The sequence below is a fragment of the Gorilla gorilla genome, chromosome 15 (genome assembly GCF_029281585.2).
Source record: "Gorilla gorilla gorilla isolate KB3781 chromosome 15, NHGRI_mGorGor1-v2.1_pri, whole genome shotgun sequence".
In the NCBI taxonomy this organism is placed as follows: Eukaryota; Metazoa; Chordata; class Mammalia; order Primates; family Hominidae; genus Gorilla; species Gorilla gorilla.
Genome location: NC_073239.2, coordinates 8,814,765 through 8,839,996, shown reverse-complemented (window position 1 = coordinate 8,839,996; position 25,232 = coordinate 8,814,765).

The following is a 25,232-nucleotide window of genomic DNA, read 5'->3' as shown; positions in this document are numbered from 1 at the left end:
AAGATATTTCCATGTTCATACAGATGGCTGTGTAGATATATCCATGTTCATACAGATGGAGGTGAAGATTTTTCCATGTTCATACAGATGGCGGTGTAGATATTTCCATGTTCATGCAGATAGCGGTGCTGATATTTCCATGTTTATACAGGTAGCAGTGTTGATATTTCCATGTTTATACAGATAGCGGTGTAGATATTTCCATGTTTATACACATAGCGGTGTAGATATTTCCATGTTTATACAGATAGCGGTGTAGATATCTCCATCTTAATACAGATGGCGGTGTAGATATTTATATGTTCATACAGATGGCGGTGCAGATATTTCCATGTTCATACTGATGGCGGTGAAGATATTTCCATGTTCATACAGATGGCGGTGTAGATACTTCCATGTTCATACTGATAGCGGTGCTGATATTTCCATGTTTATACAGGCAGCGGTGTAGATATTTCCATGTTTATACAGATAGCGGTGTAGATATGTCCATGTTTATACAGATAGCGGCATAGATATTTCCAGGTTTATACAGATAGCGGTGAAGATATCTCCATTTTAATACAGATGGCGGTGTAGATATTTATATGTGCATACAGATAGCGGTGCTGTTATTTCCATGTTTATACAGGTAGCCGTGTAGATATTTCCATGCTTATACAGATAGCGGTGTAAATTTTTCCAAGTTTATACAGATAGCGGTGTAGATATCTCCATCTTAGTACAGATGGTGGTGTGGAAATTTATATGTTCATACAGATGGCGGTGCAGATATTTCCATGTTCATACGGATGGCGGTGTAGATATTTCCATGATTATAGAGATAGCAGTGTAGTTATTTCCATGTGTAAAGAGATAGCTTTGTAGCTATTTCCATGTATATGCAGATAGCTGTGTAGATATTTCCATTTTCATGCAGATAGCGGTGAAGATGTATGCATGTTTACACAGATAGCGGTGTAGATATTTCCATGTACATACAGATAGCGGTGTAGATATTTCCATGTTCATCCAGATGGCTGTGTAGATATATCCATGTTCATACAGATGGCGTTGAAGATATTTCCATTTTCATACACATAGCGGTGTATATATTTCCATCTTCATACAGATGGCGGTGTAGATATTTCCATGTTCATAAAGATAGCGGTGTAGATATTTCCATGTTTATACAGATAGCGGTGTAGATATCTCCTTCTTTATACAGATGGCGGTGGAGATATTTATATGTTCATACCGATGGTGGTGCAGATATTTCCATGTTCATACAGATGGCAGTGTAGATATTTCCATGTTTATAGAGATAGCGGTGTAGATATTTCCATGTGTAAAGAGATAGCTGTGTAGATATTTCCATGTATATGCAGATATCTGTGTAGATATTTCCATTTTCATGCAGATAGCGGTGTAGATATTTCCATGTTCAAATAGATAGCAGTGTAGTTATTGCCATGTTCATACAGATGGCGGTGTAGATATTTCCATGTTCATACAGATAGCGGTGTAGATATTTCCATGTTCATACAGATAGCCGTGTAGATATTGCCATGTTCATTCCGATAGCGGTGCTGATACTTCCAAGTTTATACAGGTAGCGGTGTACATATTTCCGTGTTTATATAGGTAGCGGTGTAGATATTTCCATGTTCATACAGATAGCGGTGTAGATATTTCCATGTTTATACAGATAGCGGTGTAGATATCTCCTTCTTAATACAGATGGCGGTGTAGATATTTATATGTTCATATAGATGGCGGTGCAGATATTTCCATGTTCATACAGATGGTGGTGTAGATATTTCCATGTTTATAGAGATAGCGGTGTAGTTATTTCCATGTGCAAAGAGATAGCTGTGTTGATATTTCCATGTAAATGCAGATAGCTGTGTAGATATTTCCATTTTTATGCAAATAGCGGTGTAGATATTTCCATGTTCAAACAGATAGCGGTGTAGTTACTTCCATGTTCATACAGATAGCGTTGTGGATATTTCCATGTTTATACAGATAGCGGTGAAGATGTATGCATGTTTACACAGATTGCGGTGTAGATATTTCCATGTTAATACAGATAGCGGTGTAGATATTTCCATGTTCATCCAGACAGCTCTGTAGACATATCCATGTTCATACAGATGGCGGTGAAGATATTTCCATGTTCATACAGATGGCTGTGTAGATATATCCATGTTCATACAGATGACGGTGAAGATTTTTCCATGTTCATACAGATGGCGGTGAAGTTATTTCCATGTTCATACAGATGGCGGTGTAGTTACTTCCATGTTCATACTGATAGCGGTGCTGATACTTCCATGTTTATACAGGTAGCGGTGTTGATATTTCCATGTTTATACACATAGCGGTGTAGATATTTCCATGTTTATACAGATAGCGGTGTAGATATCTCCATCTTAATACAGATGTCTGTGTAGATTTTTATATGTTCTTTCAGATGGCGGTGCAGATATTTCCATGTTCATACAGATGGCGGTGTATCTATTTCGATGTTCATACAGATAGCAGTGTAGTTATTTCCATGTGTAAAGAGATAGCTGTGTAGATATTCCCATGTATATGCAGATAGCTTTGTAGATATTTCCATTTTCAAGCAGATAGCAGTGTATATACTTCCCTGTTCAAACAGATAGCGGTGTAGATATTTCCATGTTCATACAGATAGTGGTGTAGATATTTCCATGTTTGTACAGATAGCGGTGTAGATATCTCCATCTTAATACAGATGGCGGTGTAGATATTTATATGTTCATACAGATGGCGGTGCAGATATTTCCATGTTCCTACAGACGGCGGTGTAGATATTTCCATGTTCATACAGATAGTGGTGTAGTTATTTCCATGTGTAAAGAGATAGCTGTGTAGATATTTCCATGTATATGCAGATAGCTGTGTAGATATTTCCATTTTCATGCAGATAGCGGTGTATATATTTCCCTGTTCAAACAGTTAGCGGTGTAGATATTTCCATGTTCAGAAAGATAGCGGTGTAGATACTTCCATGTTTATACAGATAGCGGTGAAGATGTATGCATGTTTACACAGATAGCGGTGTAGATATTTCCATGTTCATCCAGATGGCTGTGTAGATATATCCATGTTCATACAGATAGCGGTGTAGATATTTCCATCTTCATACAGATAGCGGTGCAGATATTTCCATGTTCATCCAGATGGCTGTGTAGATATATCCATGTTCATACAGATGGCGGTGAAGATATTTCCATGTTCATACAGATAGCGGTGTAGATATTTCCATGTTCATACAGAAAGCGGTGTAGATATTTCCATGTTCATACAGATAGCGGTGTATATATTTCCATGTTCATACAGATAGCAGTGTAGATATTTCCATTTTCAAGCAGATAGCGCTGTATATATTTCCATGTTCAAACAGTTAGCGGTGTAGATATTTCCATGTTCATAAAGATAGTGGTGTAGATAATTCCATGTTTATACAGATAGCGGTGAAAATGTATGCATGTTTACACAGATAGCGGTGTAGATATTTCCATGTTCATCCAGATGGCTGTGTAGATATATCCATGTTAATACAGATGGCGGTGAAGATATTTCCATGTTCATACAGATAGCAGTGTAGATATTTCCATGTTCATACAGATAGCGGTGTAGATATTTCCATGTTCATACAGATAGCGGTGCATGTATTTCCATGTTCATACAGATAGCGGTGTAGATATTTCCATGTTCACCCAGATGGCTGTGTAGATATATCCATGTTCATACAGATGGCTGTGAAGATATTTCCATGTTCATACAGATAGCGGTGTAGATATTTCCATGTTCATACAGATAGCGGTGTAGATATTTCCATGTTCATACAGATAGCGGTGTAGATATTTCCATGTTCATCCAGATGGCTGTGTAGATATATCCATGTTCATACAGATGGCTGTGAAGATATTTCCATGTTCATACAGATAGCAGAGTAGATATTTCCATGTTCATACAGATAGCCGTGTAGATATTGCCATTTTCATACCGATAGCGGTGCTGATACTTCCATGTTTATACAGGTAGCGGTGTATATATTTCCGTGTTTATACAGATAGCGGTGTAGATATTTCCATGTTCATACAGATAGCGCTGTAGATATTTCCATGTTTATACAGATAGCGGTGTAGATATCTCCTTCTTAATACAGATGGCGGTGTAGATATTTCCATGTTCATACAGATGGCGGTGTAGATATTTCCATGTTTATAGAGGTAGCGGTGTAGTTATTTCCATGTGCAAAGAGATAGCTGTGTTGATATTTCCATGTAAATGCAGATAGCTGTGTAGATATTTCCATTTTCATGCAAATAGCGGTGTAGATATTTCCATGTTCAAACAGATAGCGGTGTAGATATTTCCATGTTCATACAGATGGCGTTGTGGATATTTCCATGCTTATACAGATAGCGGTGAAGATGTATGCATGTTTACACAGATTGCGGTGTAGATATTTCCATGTTAATACAGATAGCGGTGTAGATATTTCCATGTTCATCCAGACAGCTCTGTAGACATATCCATGTTCATACAGATGGCGGTGAAGATATTTCCATGTTCATACAGATGGCTGTGTAGATATATCCATGTTCATACAGATGACGGTGAAGATTTTTCCATGTTCATACAGATGGCGGTGTAGATATTTCCATGTTCATACAGATAGCGGTGCTGATATTTCCATGTTTATACAGGTAGCAGTGTAGATATTTCCATGTTCATACAGATTGCGTTGTAGATATCTCCATCTTAATACAGATGGCGGTGTAGATATTTATATGTTCATACAGATGGCGGTGCAGATATTTCCATGTTCATACAGATGGCGGTGAAGTTATTTCCATGTTCATACAGATGGCGGTGTAGTTACTTCCATGTTCATACTGATAGCGGTGCTGATACTTCCATGTTTATACAGGTAGCGGTGTTGATATTTCCATGTTTATACACATAGCGGTGTAGATATTTCCATGTTTATACAGATAGCGGTGTAGATATCTCCATCTTAATACAGATGTCGGTGTAGATATTTATATGTTCTTTCAGATGGCGGTGCAGATATTTCCATGTTCATACAGATGGCGGTGTATCTATTTCGATGTTCATACAGATAGCAGTGTAGTTATTTCCATGTGTAAAGAGATAGCTGTGTAGATATTCCCATGTATATGCAGATAGCTTTGTAGATATTTCCATTTTCAAGCAGATAGCAGTGTATATACTTCCCTGTTCAAACAGATAGCGGTGTAGATATTTCCATATTCATACAGATAGTGGTGTAGATATTTCCATGTTTGTACAGATAGCGGTGTAGATATTTCCATGTTCATACAGATAGTGGTGTAGATATTTCCATGTTTGTACAGATAGCGGTGTAGATATCTCCATCTTAATACAGATGGCGGTGTAGATATTTATATGTTCATACAGATGGCGGTGCAGATATTTCCATGTTCCTACAGACGGCGGTGTAGATATTTCCATGTTCATACAGATAGTGGTGTAGTTATTTCCATGTGTAAAGAGATAGCTGTGTAGATATTTCCATGTATATGCAGATAGCTGTGTAGATATTTCCATTTTCATGCAGATAGCGGTGTATATATTTCCCTGTTCAAACAGTTAGCGGTGTAGATATTTCCATGTTCAGAAAGATAGCGGTGTAGATACTTCCATGTTTATACAGATAGCGGTGAAGATGTATGCATGTTTACACAGATAGCGGTGTAGATATTTCCATGTTCATCCAGATGGCTGTGTAGATATATCCATGTTCATACAGATAGCGGTGTAGATATTTCCATCTTCATACAGATAGCGGTGCAGATATTTCCATGTTCATCCAGATGGCTGTGTAGATATATCCATGTTCATACAGATGGCGGTGAAGATATTTCCATGTTCATACAGATAGCGGTGTAGATATTTCCATGTTCATACAGAAAGCGGTGTAGATATTTCCATGTTCATACAGATAGCGGTGTATATATTTCCATGTTCATACAGATAGCAGTGTAGATATTTCCATTTTCAAGCAGATAGCGCTGTATATATTTCCATGTTCAAACAGATAGCGGTGTAGATATTTCCATGTTCATAAAGATAGCGGTGTAGATAATTCCATGTTTATACAGATAGCGGTGAAAATGTATGCATGTTTACACAGATAGCGGTGTAGATATTTCCATGTTCATCCAGATGGCTGTGTAGATATATCCATGTTCATACAGATGGCGGTGAAGATATTTCCATGTTCATAAAGATAGCAGTGTAGATATTTCCATGTTCATACAGATAGCGGTGTAGATATTTCCATGTTCATACAGATAGCGGTGCATGTATTTCCATGTTCATACAGATAGCGGTGTAGATATTTCCATGTTCACCCAGATGGCTGTGTAGATATTTCCATGTTCATACAGATAGTGGTGTAGATATTTCCATGTTCATACAGATAGCGGTGTAGATATTTCCATGTTCATCCAGATGGCTGTGTAGATATATCCATGTTCATACAGATGGCTGTGAAGATATTTCCATGTTCATACAGATAGCAGTGTAGATATTTCCATGTTCATACAGATAGCCGTGTAGATATTTCCATTTTCATACCGATAGCGGTGCTGATACTTCCATGTTTATACAGGTAGCGGTGTACATATTTCCGTGTTTATACAGATAGCGGTGTAGATATTTCCATGTTCATACAGATAGCGGTGTAGATATTTCCATGTTTATACAGATAGCGGTGTAGATATCTCCTTCTTAATACAGATGGCGGTGTAGATATTTCCATGTTCATACAGATGGCGGTGTAGATATTTCCATGTTTATAGAGGTAGCGGTGTAGTTATTTCCATGTGCAAAGAGATAGCTGTGTAGCTATTTCCATTTATATGCAGATAGTTGTGTAGATATTTCCATTTTCATGCAGATAGCGGTGTAGATATTTCCATGTTCAAACAGATAGCGGTGTAAATATTTCCATGTCCATACAGATAGCTGTGTAGATATTTCCATCTTTATACAGATAGCGGTGAAGATATATGCATGTTTACACAGATAGCGGTGTAGATATTTCCATGTTCATACAGACGGCTGTGTAGACATATCCATGTTCATACAGATAGCGGTGTAGATATTTCCATGTTCATCCAGATGGCTGTGTAGCTATTTCCATGTTCATACAGATAGTGGTGTAGATATTTCCATGTTCATACAGATAGCGGTGTAGATATTTCCATGTTCATACAGATAGCCGTGTAGATATTTCCATGTTCATACCGATAGCGCTGCTGATACTTCCATGTTTATACAGGTAGCGGTGTACATATTTCCGTGTTCATACAGGTAGCGGTGTAGATATTTCCATGTTCATACAGATAGCGATGTAGATATTTCCATGTTTATACAGATAGCGGTGTAGATATCTACTTCTTAATACAGATGTTGGTGTAGATATTTATATGTTCATACATATGGCGGTGCAGATATTTCCATGTTCATACAGATGGTGGTGTAGATATTTCCATGTTTATAGAGATAGCGGTGTAGTTATTTCCATGTGCAAAGAGATAGCTGTGGAAATATTTCCATGTATATGCAGATAGCTTTGTAGATATTTCCATTTTCATGCAGATAGCGGTGTAGATATTTCCATATTCAAACAGATAGTGGTGTAGATATTTCCATGTTCATACAGATAGTGGTGTGGATATTTCCATGTTTTTACAGATAGCGGTGAAGATGTATGCATGTTTACACAGATAGCGGTGTAGATATTTTCATGTTCATGCAGATATCGGTGTAGATATTTCCATGTTCATCCACACGGCTGTGTAGACATATCCATGTTCATACAGATGGCGGTGAAGATATTTCCATGTTCATACAGATGGCTGTGTAGATATATCCATGTTCATACATATGGCGGTGAAGATTTTTCCATGTTCATACAGATGGCGGTGTAGATATTTCCATCTTCATACAGATAGCGGTGCAGATATTTCCATGTTCATCCAGATGGCTTTGTAGAATATCCATGTTCAATCAGATGGCGGTGAAGATATTTCCATGTTCATACAGATAGCGGTGTAGATATTTCCATGTTCATACAGAAAGCGGTGTAGATATTTCCATGTTCATAGAGATAGCGGTGTATATATTTCCATGTACATACAGATAGCAGTGTAGATATTTCCATTTTCAAGCAGATAGCGCTGTATATATTTCCATGTTCAAACAGATAGCGGTGTAGATATTTCCATGTTCATAAAGATAGCGGTGTAGATAATTCCATGTTTATACAGATAGCGGTGAAAATGTATGCATGTTTACACAGATAGCGGTGTAGATATTTCCATGTTCATCCAGATGGCTGTGTAGATATATCCATGTTCATACAGATGGCGGTGAAGATATTTCCATGTTCATACAGATAGCGGTGTAGATATTTCCATGTTCATACAGATAGCGGTGTAGATATTTCCATGTTCATACAGATAGCGGTGCATGTATTTCCATGTTCATACAGATAGCGGTGTAGATACTTCCATGTTCACCCAGATGGCTGTGTAGATATTTCCATGTTCATACAGATAGCGGTGTAGATATTACCATGTTCATACAGATAGCGGTGTAGATATTTCCATGTTCATCCAGATGGCTGTGTAGATATATCCATGTTCATACAGATGGCTGTGAAGATATTTCCATGTTCATACAGATAGCGGTGTAGATATTTCCATGTTCATACAGATAGCCGTGTAGATATTGCATTTTCATACCGATAGCGGTGCTGATACTTCCATGTTTATACAGGTAGCGGTGTACATATTTCCGTGTTTATACAGATAGCGGTGTAGATATTTCCATGTTCATACAGATAGCGGTGTAGATATTTCCATGTTTATACAGATAGCGGTGTAGATATCTCCTTCTTAATACAGATGGCGGTGTAGATATTTCCATGCTCATACAGATGGCGGTGTAGATATTTCCATGTTTATAGAGGTAGCGGTGTAGTTATTTCCATGTGCAAAGAGATAGCTGTGTAGATATTTCCATTTATATGCAGATAGTTGTGTAGATATTTCCATTTTCATTCAGATAGCGGTGTAGATATTTCCATGTTCAAACAGATAGCGTTGTAAATATTTCCATGTCCATACAGATAGCTGTGTAGATATTTCCATGTTTATACAGATAGTGGTGAAGAAATATGCATGTTTACACAGATAGCGGTGTAGATATTTCCATGTTCATACAGACGGCTGTGCAGACATATCCATGTTCATACAGATAGCGGTGTAGATATTTCCATGTTCATCCAGATGGCTGTGTAGCTATTTCCATGTTCATACAGATAGTGGTGTAGATATTTCCATGTTCTTACAGATAGCGGTGTAGATATTTCCATGTTCATACAGATAGCCGTGTAGATATTTCCATGTTCATACCGACAGCGCTGCTGATACTTCCATGTTTATACAGGTAGCGGTGTACATATTTCCGTGTTCATACAGGTAGCGGTGTAGATATTTCCATGTTCATACAGATAGCGATGTAGATATTTCCATGTTTATACAGATAGCGGTGTAGATATCTACTTCTTAATACAGATGGTGGTGTAGATATTTATATGTTCATACAGATGGCAGTGCAGATATTTCCATGTTCATACAGATGGTGGTGTAGATATTTCCATGTTTATAGAGATAGCGGTGTAGTTATTTCCATGTGCAAAGAGATAGCTGTGGAAATATTTCCATGTATATGCAGATAGCTTTGTAGATATTTCCATTTTCATGCAGATAGCGGTGTAGATATTTCCATATTCAAACAGATAGCGGTGTAGATATTTCCATGTTCATACAGATGGCTGTGTAGATATATCTATGTTCTTACAGATGGCGGAGAAGATATTTCCATGTTCATACAGATACCGGTGTAGATATTTCCATGTTAATACAGATAGCGGTGTAGATATTTCCATGTTCAAATAGATAGCAGTGTAGATATTGCCATGTTCATACAGATAGCTGTGTGGATATTTCCATGTTTTTACAGATAGCGGTGAAGATGTATGCATGTTTACACCGATAGCGGTGTATTTATTTTCATGTTCATACAGATAGCGGTGTAGATATTTCCATGTTCATCCACACGTCTGTGTAGACATATCCATGTTCATACAGATGGCGGTGAAGATATTTCCATGTTCATACAGATGGCTGTGTAGATACAACCATGTTCTTACATATGGCGGTGAAGATTTTTCCATGTTCATACAGATGGCGGTGTAGATATTTCCATGTTCATACAGATAGCGGTGCAGATATTTCCATGTTCATCCAGATGGCTGTGTAGATATATCCATGTTCATACAGATGGCGGTGAAGATATTTCCATGTTCATACAGATAGCGGTGTAGATATTTCCATGTTCATACAGAAAGCGGTGTAGATATTTCCATGTTCATACAGATAGCGGTGTATATATTTCCATGTTCATACAGATAGCAGTGTACATATTTCCATTTTCAAGCAGATAGCTCTGTATATATTTCCATGTTCAAATAGATAGCCGTGTAGATATTTCCATGTTCATAAAGATAGCGGTGTAGATAATTCCATGTTTATACAGATAGCGGTGAAAATGTATGCATGTTTACACAGATAGCGGTGTAGATATTTCCATCTTCATCCAGATGGCTGTGTAGATATATCCATGTTCATACAGATGGCGGTGAAGATATTTCCATGTTCATACAGATAGCGGTGTAGATATTTCCATGTACATACAGATAGCAGTGTAGATATTTCCATTTTCAAGCAGATAGCGCTGTATATATTTCCATGTTCAAACAGATAGCGGAGTAGATATTTCCATGTTCATAAAGATAGCGGTGTAGATAATTCCATGTTTATACAGATAGCGGTGAAAATGTATGCATGTTTACACAGATAGCGGTGTAGATATTTCCATGTTCATCCAGATGGCTGTGTAGATATATCCATGTTCATACAGATGGCGGTGAAGATATTTCCATGTTCATACAGATAGCGGTGTAGATATTTCCATGTTCATACAGATAGCGGTGTAGATATTTCCATGTTCATACAGATAGCGGTGCATGTATTTCCATGTTCATACAGATAGCGGTGTAGATATTTCCATGTTCACCCAGATGGCTGTGTAGATATTTCCATGTTCATACAGATAGCGGTGTAGATATTACCATGTTCATACAGATAGCGGTGTAGATATTTCCATGTTCATCCAGATGGCTGTGTAGATATATCCATGTTCATACAGATGGCTGTGAAGATATTTCCATGTTCATACAGATAGCGGTGTAGATATTTCCATGTTCATACAGATAGCCGTGTAGATATTGCATTTTCATACCGATAGCGGTGCTGATACTTCCATGTTTATACAGGTAGCGGTGTACATATTTCCGTGTTTATACAGATAGCGGTGTAGATATTTCCATGTTCATACAGATAGCGGTGTAGATATTTCCATGTTTATACAGATAGCGGTGTAGATATCTCCTTCTTAATACAGATGGCGGTGTAGATATTTCCATGCTCATACAGATGGCGGTGTAGATATTTCCATGTTTATAGAGGTAGCGGTGTAGTTATTTCCATGTGCAAAGAGATAGCTGTGTAGATATTTCCGTTTATATGCAGATAGTTGTGTAGATATTTCCATTTTCATTCAGATAGCGGTGTAGATATTTCCATGTTCAAACAGATAGCGTTGTAAATATTTCCATGTCCATACAGATAGCTGTGTAGATATTTCCATGTTTATACAGATAGTGGTGAAGAAATATGCATGTTTACACAGATAGCGGTGTAGATATTTCCATGTTCATACAGACGGCTGTGTAGACATATCCATGTTCATACAGATAGCGGTGTAGATATTTCCATGTTCATCCAGATGGCTGTGTAGCTATTTCCATGTTCATACAGATAGTGGTGTAGATATTTCCATGTTCTTACAGATAGCGGTGTAGATATTTCGATGTTCATACAGATAGCCGTGTAGATATTTCCATGTTCATACCGACAGCGCTGCTGATACTTCCATGTTTATACAGGTAGCGGTGTACATATTTCCGTGTTCATACAGGTAGCGGTGTAGATATTTCCATGTTCATACAGATAGCGATGTAGATATTTCCATGTTTATACAGATAGCGGTGTAGATATCTACTTCTTAATACAGATGGTGGTGTAGATATTTATATGTTCATACAGATGGCAGTGCAGATATTTCCATGTTCATACAGATGGTGGTGTAGATATTTCCATGTTTATAGAGATAGCGGTGTAGTTATTTCCATGTGCAAAGAGATAGCTGTGGAAATATTTCCATGTATATGCAGATAGCTTTGTAGATATTTCCATTTTCATGCAGATAGCGGTGTAGATATTTCCATATTCAAACAGATAGCGGTGTAGATATTTCCATGTTCATACAGATGGCTGTGTAGATATATCTATGTTCTTACAGATGGCGGAGAAGATATTTCCATGTTCATACAGATAGCGGTGTAGATATTTCCATGTTCATACAGATAGCGGTGTAGATATTTCCATGTTCAAATAGATAGCAGTGTAGATATTGCCATGTTCATACAGATAGCTGTGTGGATATTTCCATGTTTTTACAGATAGCGGTGAAGATGTATGCATGTTTACACCGATAGCGGTGTATTTATTTTCATGTTCATACAGATAGCGGTGTAGATATTTCCATGTTCATCCACACGTCTGTGTAGACATATCCATGTTCATACAGATGGCGGTGAAGATATTTCCATGTTCATACAGATGGCTGTGTAGATACATCCATGTTCTTACATATGGCGGTGAAGATTTTTCCATGTTCATACAGATGGCGGTGTAGATATTTCCATCTTCATACAGATAGCGGTGCAGATATTTCCATGTTCATCCAGATGGCTGTGTAGATATATCCATGTTCATACAGATGGCGGTGAAGATATTTCCATGTTCATACAGATAGCGGTGTAGATATTTCCATGTTCATACAGAAAGCGGTGTAGATATTTCCATGTTCATACAGATAGCGGTGTATATATTTCCATGTTCATACAGATAGCAGTGTACATATTTCCATTTTCAAGCAGATAGCTCTGTATATATTTCCATGTTCAAATAGATAGCCGTGTAGATATTTCCATGTTCATAAAGATAGCGGTGTAGATAATTCCATGTTTATACAGATAGCGGTGAAAATGTATGCATGTTTACACAGATAGCGGTGTAGATATTTCCATCTTCATCCAGATGGCTGTGTAGATATATCCATGTTCATACAGATGGCGGTGAAGATATTTCCATGTTCATACAGATAGCGGTGTAGATATTTCCATGTTCATACAGATAGCGGTGTAGATATTTCCATGTTCATACAGATAGCGGTGCATGTATTTCCATGTTCATACAGATAGCGGTGTAGATATTTCCATGTTCATACAGATAGCGGTGTAGATATTTCCATGTTGATACAGATAGCGGTGTAGATATTTCCATGTTCATCCAGATGGCTGTGTAGATATATCCATGTTCATACAGATGGCTGTGAAAATATTTCCATGTTCATACAGATAGCGGTGTAGATATTTCCATGTTCATACAGATAGCCGTGTAGATATTGCCATTTTCATACCGATAGCGGTGCTGATACTTCCATGTTTATACAGGTAGCGGTGTACATATTTCCGTGTTTATACAGATAGCGGTGTAGATATTTCCATGTTCATACAGATAGCGGTGTAGATATTTCCATGTTTATATAGATAGCGGTGTAGATATCTCCTTCTTAATACAGATGGCGGTGTAGATATTTCCATGTTCATACAGATGGCGGTGTAGATATTTCCATGTTTATAGAGGTAGCGGTGGAGTTATTTCCATGTGCAAAGAGATAGCTGTGTAGATATTTCCATTTATATGCAGATAGTTGTGTAGATATTTCCATTTTCATGCAGATAGCGGTGTAGATATTTCCATGTTCAAACAGATAGCGGTGTAAATATTTCCATGTCCATACAGATAGCTGTGTAGATATTTCCATGTTTATACAGATAGCGGTGAAGATATATGCATGTTTACACAGATAGCGGTGTAGATATTTCCATATTCGTACAGACGGCTGTGTAGACATATCCATGTTCATACAGATAGCGGTGTAGATATTTCCATGTTCATCCAGATGGCTGTGTAGCTATTTCCATGTTCATACAGATAGTGGTGTAGATATTTCCATGTTCATACAGATAGCGGTGGAGATATTTCCATGTTCATACAGATAGCCGTGTAGATATTTCCATATTCTTACCGATAGCGCTGCTGATACTTCCATGTTTATACAGGTAGCGGTGTACATATTTCCGTGTTCATACAGGTAGCGGTGTAGATATTTCCATGTTCATACAGATAGCGATGTAGATATTTCCATGTTTACACAGATAGCGGTGTAGATATCTACTTCTTAATACAGATGGTGGTGTAGATATTTATATGTTCATACAGATGGCAGTGCAGATATTTCCATGTTCATACAGATGGTGGTGTAGATATTTCCATGTTTATAGAGATAGCGGTGTAGTTATTTCCATGTGCAAAGAGATAGCTGTGGAAATATTTCCATGTATATGCAGATAGCTTTGTAGATATTTCCATTTTCATGCAGATAGCGGTGTAGATATTTCCATATTCAAACAGATAGCGGTGTAGATATTTCCATGTTCATACAGATTGCGGTGTGGATATTTCCATGTTTTTACAGATAGCGGTGAAGATGTATGCATGTTTACACAGATAGCGGTGTAGATATTTTCATTTTCATGCAGATAGCGGTGTAGATATTTCCATGTTCATCCACACGGCTGTGTAGACATATCCATGTTCATACAGATGGCGGTGAAGATATTTCCAGGTTCATACAGATGGCTGTGTAGATATATCCATGTTCATACAGATGTCCGTGAAGATTTTTCCATGTTCATACAGATGGCGGTGTAGATATTTCCATGTTCATACAGATAGCGGTGCAGATATTTCCATGTTCATCCAGATGGCTGTGTAGATATATCCATGTTCATACAGATGGCGGTGAAGATATTTCCATGTTCATACAGATAGCGGTGTAGATATTTCCATGTTCATACAGAAAGCGGTGTAGATATTTCCATGTTCATACAGATAGCGGTGTATATATTTCCATGTTCATACAGATAGCAGTGTACATATTTCCATTTTCAAGCAGATAGCTCTGTATATATTTCCATGTTCAAATAGATAGCCGTGTAGATATTTCCATGTTCATAAAGATAGCGGTGTAGATAATTCCATGTTTATACAGATAGCGGTGAAAATGTATGCATGTTTACACAGATAGCGGTGTAGATATTTCCATCTTCATCCAGATGGCTGTGTAGATATATCCATGTTCATACAGATGGCGGTGAAGATATTTCCATGTTCATACAGATAGCGGTGTAGATATTTCCATGTTCATACAGATAGCGGTGTAGATATTTCCATGTTCATACAGATAGCGGTGCATGTATTTCCATGTTCATACAGATAGCGGTGTAGATATTTCCATGTTCATACAGATAGCGGTGTAGATATTTCCATGTTGATACAGATAGCGGTGTAGATATTTCCATGTTCATCCAGATGGCTATGTAGATATATCCATGTTCATACAGATGGCTGTGAAAATATTTCCATGTTCATACAGATAGCGGTGTAGATATTTCCATGTTCATACAGATAGCCGTGTAGATATTGCCATTTTCATACCGATAGCGGTGCTGATACTTCCATGTTTATACAGGTAGCGGTGTACATATTTCCGTGTTTATACAGATAGCGGTGTAGATATTTCCATGTTCATACAGATAGCGGTGTAGATATTTCCATGTTTATATAGATAGCGGTGTAGATATCTCCTTCTTAATACAGATGGCGGTGTATATATTTCCATGTTCATACAGATGGCGGTGTAGATATTTCCATGTTTATAGAGGTAGCGGTGGAGTTATTTCCATGTGCAAAGAGATAGCTGTGTAGATATTTCCATTTATATGCAGATAGTTGTGTAGATATTTCCATTTTCATGCAGATAGCGGTGTAGATATTTCCATGTTCAAACAGATAGCGGTGTAAATATTTCCATGTCCATACAGATAGCTGTGTAGATATTTCCATGTTTATACAGATAGCGGTGAAGATATATGCATGTTTACACAGATAGCGGTGTAGATATTTCCATATTCATACAGACGGCTGTGTAGACATATCCATGTTCATACAGATAGCGGTGTAGATATTTCCATGTTCATCCAGATGGCTGTGTAGCTATTTCCATGTTCATACAGATAGTGGTGTAGATATTTCCATGTTCATACAGATAGCGGTGGAGATATTTCCATGTTCATACAGATAGCCGTGTAGATATTTCCATATTCTTACCGATAGCGCTGCTGATACTTCCATGTTTATACAGGTAGCGGTGTACATATTTCCGTGTTCATACAGGTAGCGGTGTAGATATTTCCATGTTCATACAGATAGCGATGTAGATATTTCCATGTTTACACAGATAGCGGTGTAGATATCTACTTCTTAATACAGATGGTGGTGTAGATATTTATATGTTCATACAGATGGCAGTGCAGATATTTCCATGTTCATACAGATGGTGGTGTAGATATTTCCATGTTTATAGAGATAGCGGTGTAGTTATTTCCATGTGCAAAGAGATAGCTGTGGAAATATTTCCATGTATATGCAGATAGCTTTGTAGATATCTCCATTTTCATGCAGATAGTGGTGTAGATATTTCCATATTCAAACAGATAGCGGTGTAGATATTTCCATGTTCATACAGATTGCGGTGTGGATATTTCCATGTTTTTACAGATAGCGGTGAAGATGTATGCATGTTTACACAGATAGCGGTGTAGATATTTTCATTTTCATGCAGATAGCGGTGTAGATATTTCCATGTTCATCCACACGGCTGTGTAGACATATCCATGTTCATACAGATGGCGGTGAAGATATTTCCATGTTCATACAGATGGCTGTGTAGATATATCCATGTTCATACAGATGTCCGTGAAGATTTTTCCATGTTCATACAGATGGCGGTGTAGATATTTCCATGTTCATACAGATAGCGGTGCAGATATTTCCATGTTCATCCAGATGGCTGTGTAGATATATCCATGTTCATACAGATGGCGGTGAAGATATTTCCATGTTCATACAGATAGCGGTGTAGATATTTCCATGTTCATACAGAAAGCGGTGTAGATATTTCCATGTTCATACAGATAGCGGTGTATATATTTCCATGTTCATACAGATAGCAGTGTACATATTTCCATTTTCAAGCAGATAGCTCTGTATATATTTCCATGTTCAAATAGATAGCCGTGTAGATATTTCCATGTTCATAAAGATAGCGGTGTAGATAATTCCATGTTTATACAGATAGCGGTGAAAATGTATGCATGTTTACACAGATAGCGGTGTAGATATTTCCATCTTCATCCAGATGGCTGTGTAGATATATCCATGTTCATACAGATGGCGGTGAAGATATTTCCATGTTCATACAGATAGCGGTGTAGATATTTCCATGTTCATACAGATAGCGGTGTAGATATTTCCATGTTCATACAGATAGCGGTGCATGTATTTCCATGTTCATACAGATAGCGGTGTAGATATTTCCATGTTCATACAGATAGCGGTGTAGATATTTCCATGTTGATACAGATAGCGGTGTAGATATTTCCATGTTCATCCAGATGGCTGTGTAGATATATCCATGTTCATACAGATGGCTGTGAAAATATTTCCATGTTCATACAGATAGCGGTGTAGATATTTCCATGTTCATACAGATAGCCGTGTAGATATTGCCATTTTCATACCGATAGCGGTGCTGATACTTCCATGTTTATACAGGTAGCGGTGTACATATTTCCGTGTTTATACAGATAGCGGTGTAGATATTTCCATGTTCATACAGATAGCGGTGTAGATATTTCCATGTTTATATAGATAGCGGTGTAGATATCTCCTTCTTAATACAGATGGCGGTGTAGATATTTCCATGTTCATACAGATGGCGGTGTAGATATTTCCATGTTCATACAGATTGCGGTGTGGATATTTCCATGTTTTTACAGATAGCGGTGAAGATGTATGCATGTTTACACAGATAGCGGTGTAGATATTTTCATTTTCATGCAGATAGCGGTGTAGATATTTCCATGTTCATCCACACGTCTGTGTAGACATATCCATGTTCATACAGATGGCGGTGAAGATATTTCCAGGTTCATACAGATGGCTGTGTAGATATATCCATGTTCATACAGATGTCCGTGAAGATTTTTCCATGTTCATACAGATGGCGGTGTAGATATTTCCATGTTCATACAGATAGCGGTGCAGATATTTCCATGTTCATCCAGATGGCTGTGTAGATATATCCATGTTCATACAGATGGCGGTGAAGATATTTCCATGTTCATACAGATAGCGGTGTAGGTATTTCCATGTTCATACAGAAAGCGGTGTAGATATTTCCATGTTCATACAGATAGCGGTGTATATATTTCCATGTTCATACAGATAGCAGTGTACATATTTCCATTTTCAAGCAGATAGCTCTGTATATATTTCCATGTTCAAATAGATAGCCGTGTAGATATTTCCATGTTCATAAAGATAGCGGTGTAGATAATTCCATGTTTATACAGATAGCGGTGAAAATGTATGCATGTTTACACAGATAGCGGTGTAGATATTTCCATCTTCATCCAGATGGCTGTGTAGATATATCCATGTTCATACAGATGGCGGTGAAGATATTTCCATGTTCATACAGATAGCGGTGTAGATATTTCCATGTTCATACAGATAGCGGTGTAGATATTTCCATGTTCATACAGATAGCGGTGCATGTATTTCCATGTTCATACAGATAGCGGTGTAGATATTTCCATGTTCATACAGATAGCGGTGTAGATATTTCCATGTTGATACAGATAGCGGTGTAGATATTTCCATGTTCATCCAGATGGCTATGTAGATATATCCATGTTCATACAGATGGCTGTGAAAATATTTCCATGTTCATACAGATAGCGGTGTAGATATTTCCATGTTCATACAGATAGCCGTGTAGATATTGCCATTTTCATACCGATAGCGGTGCTGATACTTCCATGTTTATACAGGTAGCGGTGTACATATTTCCGTGTTTATACAGATAGCGGTGTAGATATTTCCATGTTCATACAGATAGCGGTGTAGATATTTCCATGTTTATATAGATAGCGGTGTAGATATCTCCTTCTTAATACAGATGGCGGTGTATATATTTCCATGTTCATACAGATGGCGGTGTAGATATTTCCATGTTTATAGAGGTAGCGGTGGAGTTATTTCCATGTGCAAAGAGATAGCTGTGTAGATATTTCCATTTATATGCAGATAGTTGTGTAGATATTTCCATTTTCATGCAGATAGCGGTGTAGATATTTCCATGTTCAAACAGATAGCGGTGTAAATATTTCCATGTCCATACAGATAGCTGTGTAGATATTTCCATGTTTATACAGATAGCGGTGAAGATATATGCATGTTTACACAGATAGCGGTGTAGATATTTCCATATTCATACAGACGGCTGTGTAGACATATCCATGTTCATACAGATAGCGGTGTAGATATTTCCATGTTCATCCAGATGGCTGTGTAGCTATTTCCATGTTCATACAGATAGTGGTGTAGATATTTCCATGTTCATACAGATAGCGGTGGAGATATTTCCATGTTCATACAGATAGCCGTGTAGATATTTCCATATTCTTACCGATAGCGCTGCTGATACTTCCATGTTTATACAGGTAGCGGTGTACATATTTCCGTGTTCATACAGGTAGCGGTGTAGATATTTCCATGTTCATACAGATAGCGATGTAGATATTTCCATGTTTACACAGATAGCGGTGTAGATATCTACTTCTTAATACAGATGGTGGTGTAGATATTTATATGTTCATACAGATGGCAGTGCAGATATTTCCATGTTCATACAGATGGTGGTGTAGATATTTCCATGTTTATAGAGATAGCGGTGTAGTTATTTCCATGTGCAAAGAGATAGCTGTGGAAATATTTCCATGTATATGCAGATAGCTTTGTAGATATCTCCATTTTCATGCAGATAGTGGTGTAGATATTTCCATATTCAAACAGATAGCGGTGTAGATATTTCCATGTTCATACAGATTGCGGTGTGGATATTTCCATGTTTTTACAGATAGCGGTGAAGATGTATGCATGTTTACACAGATAGCGGTGTAGATATTTTCATTTTCATGCAGATAGCGGTGTAGATATTTCCATGTTCATCCACACGGCTGTGTAGACATATCCATGTTCATACAGATGGCGGTGAAGATATTTCCATGTTCATACAGATGGCTGTGTAGATATATCCATGTTCATACAGATGTCCGTGAAGATTTTTCCATGTTCATACAGATGGCGGTGTAGATATTTCCATGTTCATACAGATAGCGGTGCAGATATTTCCATGTTCATCCAGATGGCTGTGTAGATATATCCATGTTCATACAGATGGCGGTGAAGATATTTCCATGTTCATACAGATAGCGGTGTAGATATTTCCATGTTCATACAGAAAGCGGTGTAGATATTTCCATGTTCATACAGATAGCGGTGTATATATTTCCATGTTCATACAGATAGCAGTGTACATATTTCCATTTTCAAGCAGATAGCTCTGTATATATTTCCATGTTCAAATAGATAGCCGTGTAGATATTTCCATGTTCATAAAGATAGCGGTGTAGATAATTCCATGTTTATACAGATAGCGGTGAAAATGTATGCATGTTTACACAGATAGCGGTGTAGATATTTCCATCTTCATCCAGATGGCTGTGTAGATATATCCATGTTCATACAGATGGCGGTGAAGATATTTCCATGTTCATACAGATAGCGGTGTAGATATTTCCATGTTCATACAGATAGCGGTGTAGATATTTCCATGTTCATACAGATAGCGGTGCATGTATTTCCATGTTCATACAGATAGCGGTGTAGATATTTCCATGTTCATACAGATAGCGGTGTAGATATTTCCATGTTGATACAGATAGCGGTGTAGATATTTCCATGTTCATCCAGATGGCTGTGTAGATATATCCATGTTCATACAGATGGCTGTGAAAATATTTCCATGTTCATACAGATAGCGGTGTAGATATTTCCATGTTCATACAGATAGCCGTGTAGATATTGCCATTTTCATACCGATAGCGGTGCTGATACTTCCATGTTTATACAGGTAGCGGTGTACATATTTCCGTGTTTATACAGATAGCGGTGTAGATATTTCCATGTTCATACAGATAGCGGTGTAGATATTTCCATGTTTATATAGATAGCGGTGTAGATATCTCCTTCTTAATACAGATGGCGGTGTAGATATTTCCATGTTCATACAGATGGCGGTGTAGATATTTCCATGTTTATAGAGGTAGTGGTGGAGTTATTTCCATGTGCAAAGAGATAGCTGTGTAGATATTTCCATTTATATGCAGATAGTTGTGTAGATATTTCCATTTTCATGCAGATAGCGGTGTAGATATTTCCATGTTCAAACAGATAGCGGTGTAAATATTTCCATGTCCATACAGATAGCTGTGTAGATATTTCCATGTTTATACAGATAGCGGTGAAGATATATGCATGTTTACACAGATAGCGGTGTAGATATTTCCATATTCATACAGACGGCTGTGTAGACATATCCATGTTCATACAGATAGCGGTGTAGATATTTCCATCTTCATCCAGATGGCTGTGTAGCTATTTCCATGTTCATACAGATAGTGGTGTAGATATTTCCATGTTCATACAGATAGCGGTGGAGATATTTCCATGTTCATACAGATAGCCGTGTAGATATTTCCATATTCTTACCGATAGCGCTGCTGATACTTCCATGTTTATACAGGTAGCGGTGTACATATTTCCGTGTTCATACAGGTAGCGGTGTAGATATTTCCATGTTCATACAGATAGCGATGTAGATATTTCCATGTTTACACAGATAGCGGTGTAGATATCTACTTCTTAATACAGGTGGTGGTGTAGATATTTATATGTTCATACAGATGGCAGTGCAGATATTTCCATGTTCATACAGATGGTGGTGTAGATATTTCCATGTTTATAGAGATAGCGGTGTAGTTATTTCCATGTGCAAAGAGATAGCTGTGGAAATATTTCCATGTATATGCAGATAGCTTTGTAGATATTTCCATTTTCATGCAGATAGCGGTGTAGATATTTCCATATTCAAACAGATAGCGGTGTAGATATTTCCATGTTCATACAGATTGCGGTGTGGATATTTCCATGTTTTTACAGATAGCGGTGAAGATGTATGCATGTTTACACAGATAGCGGTGTAGATATTTTCATTTTCATGCAGATAGCGGTGTAGATATTTCCATGTTCATCCACACGGCTGTGTAGACATATCCATGTTCATACAGATGGCGGTGAAGATATTTCCATGTTCATACAGATGGCTGTGTAGATATATCCATGTTCATACAGATGTCCGTGAAGATTTTTCCATGTTCATACAGATGGCGGTGTAGATATTTCCATGTTCATACAGATAGCGGGGCTGATATTTCCATGTTTATACAGGTAGCAGTGTAGATATTTCCATGTTTATACACATAGCGGTGTAGATATTTCCATGTTTATACAGATAACAGTGTAGATATCTCCATCTTAATACAGATGGCGGTGTAGATATTTATATGTTCATACAGATGGCGGTGCAGATATTTCCATGTTCATACAGATGGTGGTGAAGATATTTCCATGTTCATACAGATGGTGGTGTAGATACTTCCATGTTCATACTGATAGCGGTGCTGATATTTCCATTTTTATACAGGTAGCGGTGTAGATATTTCCATGTTTATACAGATAGCGGTGTAGATATTTCCATGTTTATACACATAGCGGTGTAGATATTTCTATGTTTATACAGATAGCGGTGTAGATATCTCCATCTTAATACAGATGGCGGTGTAGATATTTATATGTTCATTTAGATGGCGGTGCAGATATTTCCATGTTCATACAGATGGCGGTGTAGATATTTCCATGTTCATACAGATAGCGGTGTAGTTATTTCCATGTGTAAAGAGATAGCTGTGTAGATATTTCCATGTATATGCAGATAGCTGTGTAGACATTTGCATTTTCATGCAGATAGCGGTGTATATATTTCCCTGTTCAAACAGTTAGTGGTGTAGATATTTCCATGTTCATAAAGATAGCAGTGCAGATATTTCCATGTTTATACAGATAGCGGTGAAGATTAATGCATGTTTACACAGATAGCGGTGTAGATATTTCCATATTCATCCAGATGGCTGTGTAGATATATCCATGTTCATACAGATAGAGGTGTAGATATTTCCATGTTCATACAGATAGCGGTGCAGATATTTCCATGTTCATCCAGATGGCTGTGTAGATATATCCATGTTCATACAGATGGCGGTGAAGATATTTCCATGTTCATACAGATGGCGGTGTAGATATTTCCATGTTCATACAGATAGCGGTGTAGATATTTCCATGTTCATACAGATAGCGGTGTATGTATTTCCATGTTTATACAGATAGCGTTGTAGATATTTCAATGTTCATCCAGATGGCTGTGTAGATATATCCATGTTCATTCAGATAGCGGTGTAGATATTTCCATGTTCATCCAGATAGCTGTGTAGCTATTTCCATGTTCATACAGATAGTGGTGTAGATATTTCCATGTTCATACAGATAGCTGTGTAGATATTTCCATGTTCATACAGATAGCCGTGTAGATATTGCCATGTTCATTCCGATAGCGGTGCTGATACTTCCAAGTTTATACAGGTAGCGGTGTACATATTTCCGTGTTTATATAGGTAGCGGTGTAGATATTTCCATGTTCATACAGATAGCGGTGTAGATATTTCCATGTTTATACACATAGTGGTGTAGATATCTCCTTCTTAATACAGATGGCGGTGTAGATATTTATATGTTCATACAGATGGCGGTGCAGATATTTCCATGTTCATACAGATGGTGCTGTAGATATTTCCATGTTTATAGAGATAGCGGTGTAGTTATTTCCATGTGCAAAGAGATAGCTGTGTTGATATTTCCATGTAAATGCAGATAGCTGTGTAGATATTTCCATTTTCATGCAAATAGCGGTGTAGATATTTCCATGTTCAAACAGATAGCGGTGTAGATATTTCCATGTTCATACAGATAGCGTTGTGGATATTTCCATGTTTATACAGATAGCGGTGAAGATGTATGCATGTTTACACAGATTGTGGTGTAGATATTTCCATGTTCATACAGATAGCGGTGTAGATATTTCCATGTTCATCCAGACAGCTCTGTAGACATATCCATGTTCATACAGATGGCGGTGAAGATATTTCCATGTTCATACAGATGGCTGTGTAGATATATCCATGTTCATACAGATGGAGGTGAAGATTTTTCCATGTTCATACAGATGGCGGTGTAGATATTTCCATGTTCATGCAGATAGCGGTGCTGATATTTCCATGTTTATACAGGCAGCAGTGTTGATATTTCCATGTTTATACAGATAGCGGTGTAGATATTTCCATGTTTATACACATAGCGGTGTAGATATTTCCATGTTTATACAGATAGCGGTGTAGATATCTCCATCTTAATACAGATGGCGGTGTAGATATTTATATGTTCATACAGATGGCGGTGCAGATATTTCCATGTTCATACAGATGGCGGTGAAGATATTTCCATGTTCATACAGATGGCTGTGTAGATACTTCCATGTTCATACTGATAGCGGTGCTGATATTTCCATGTTTATACAGGTAGCGGTGTAGATATTTCCATGTTTATACAGATAGCGGTGTAGATATGTCCATGTTTATACAGATAGCGGCATAGATATTTCCAGGTTTATACAGAAAGCGGTGAAGATATCTCCATTTTAAT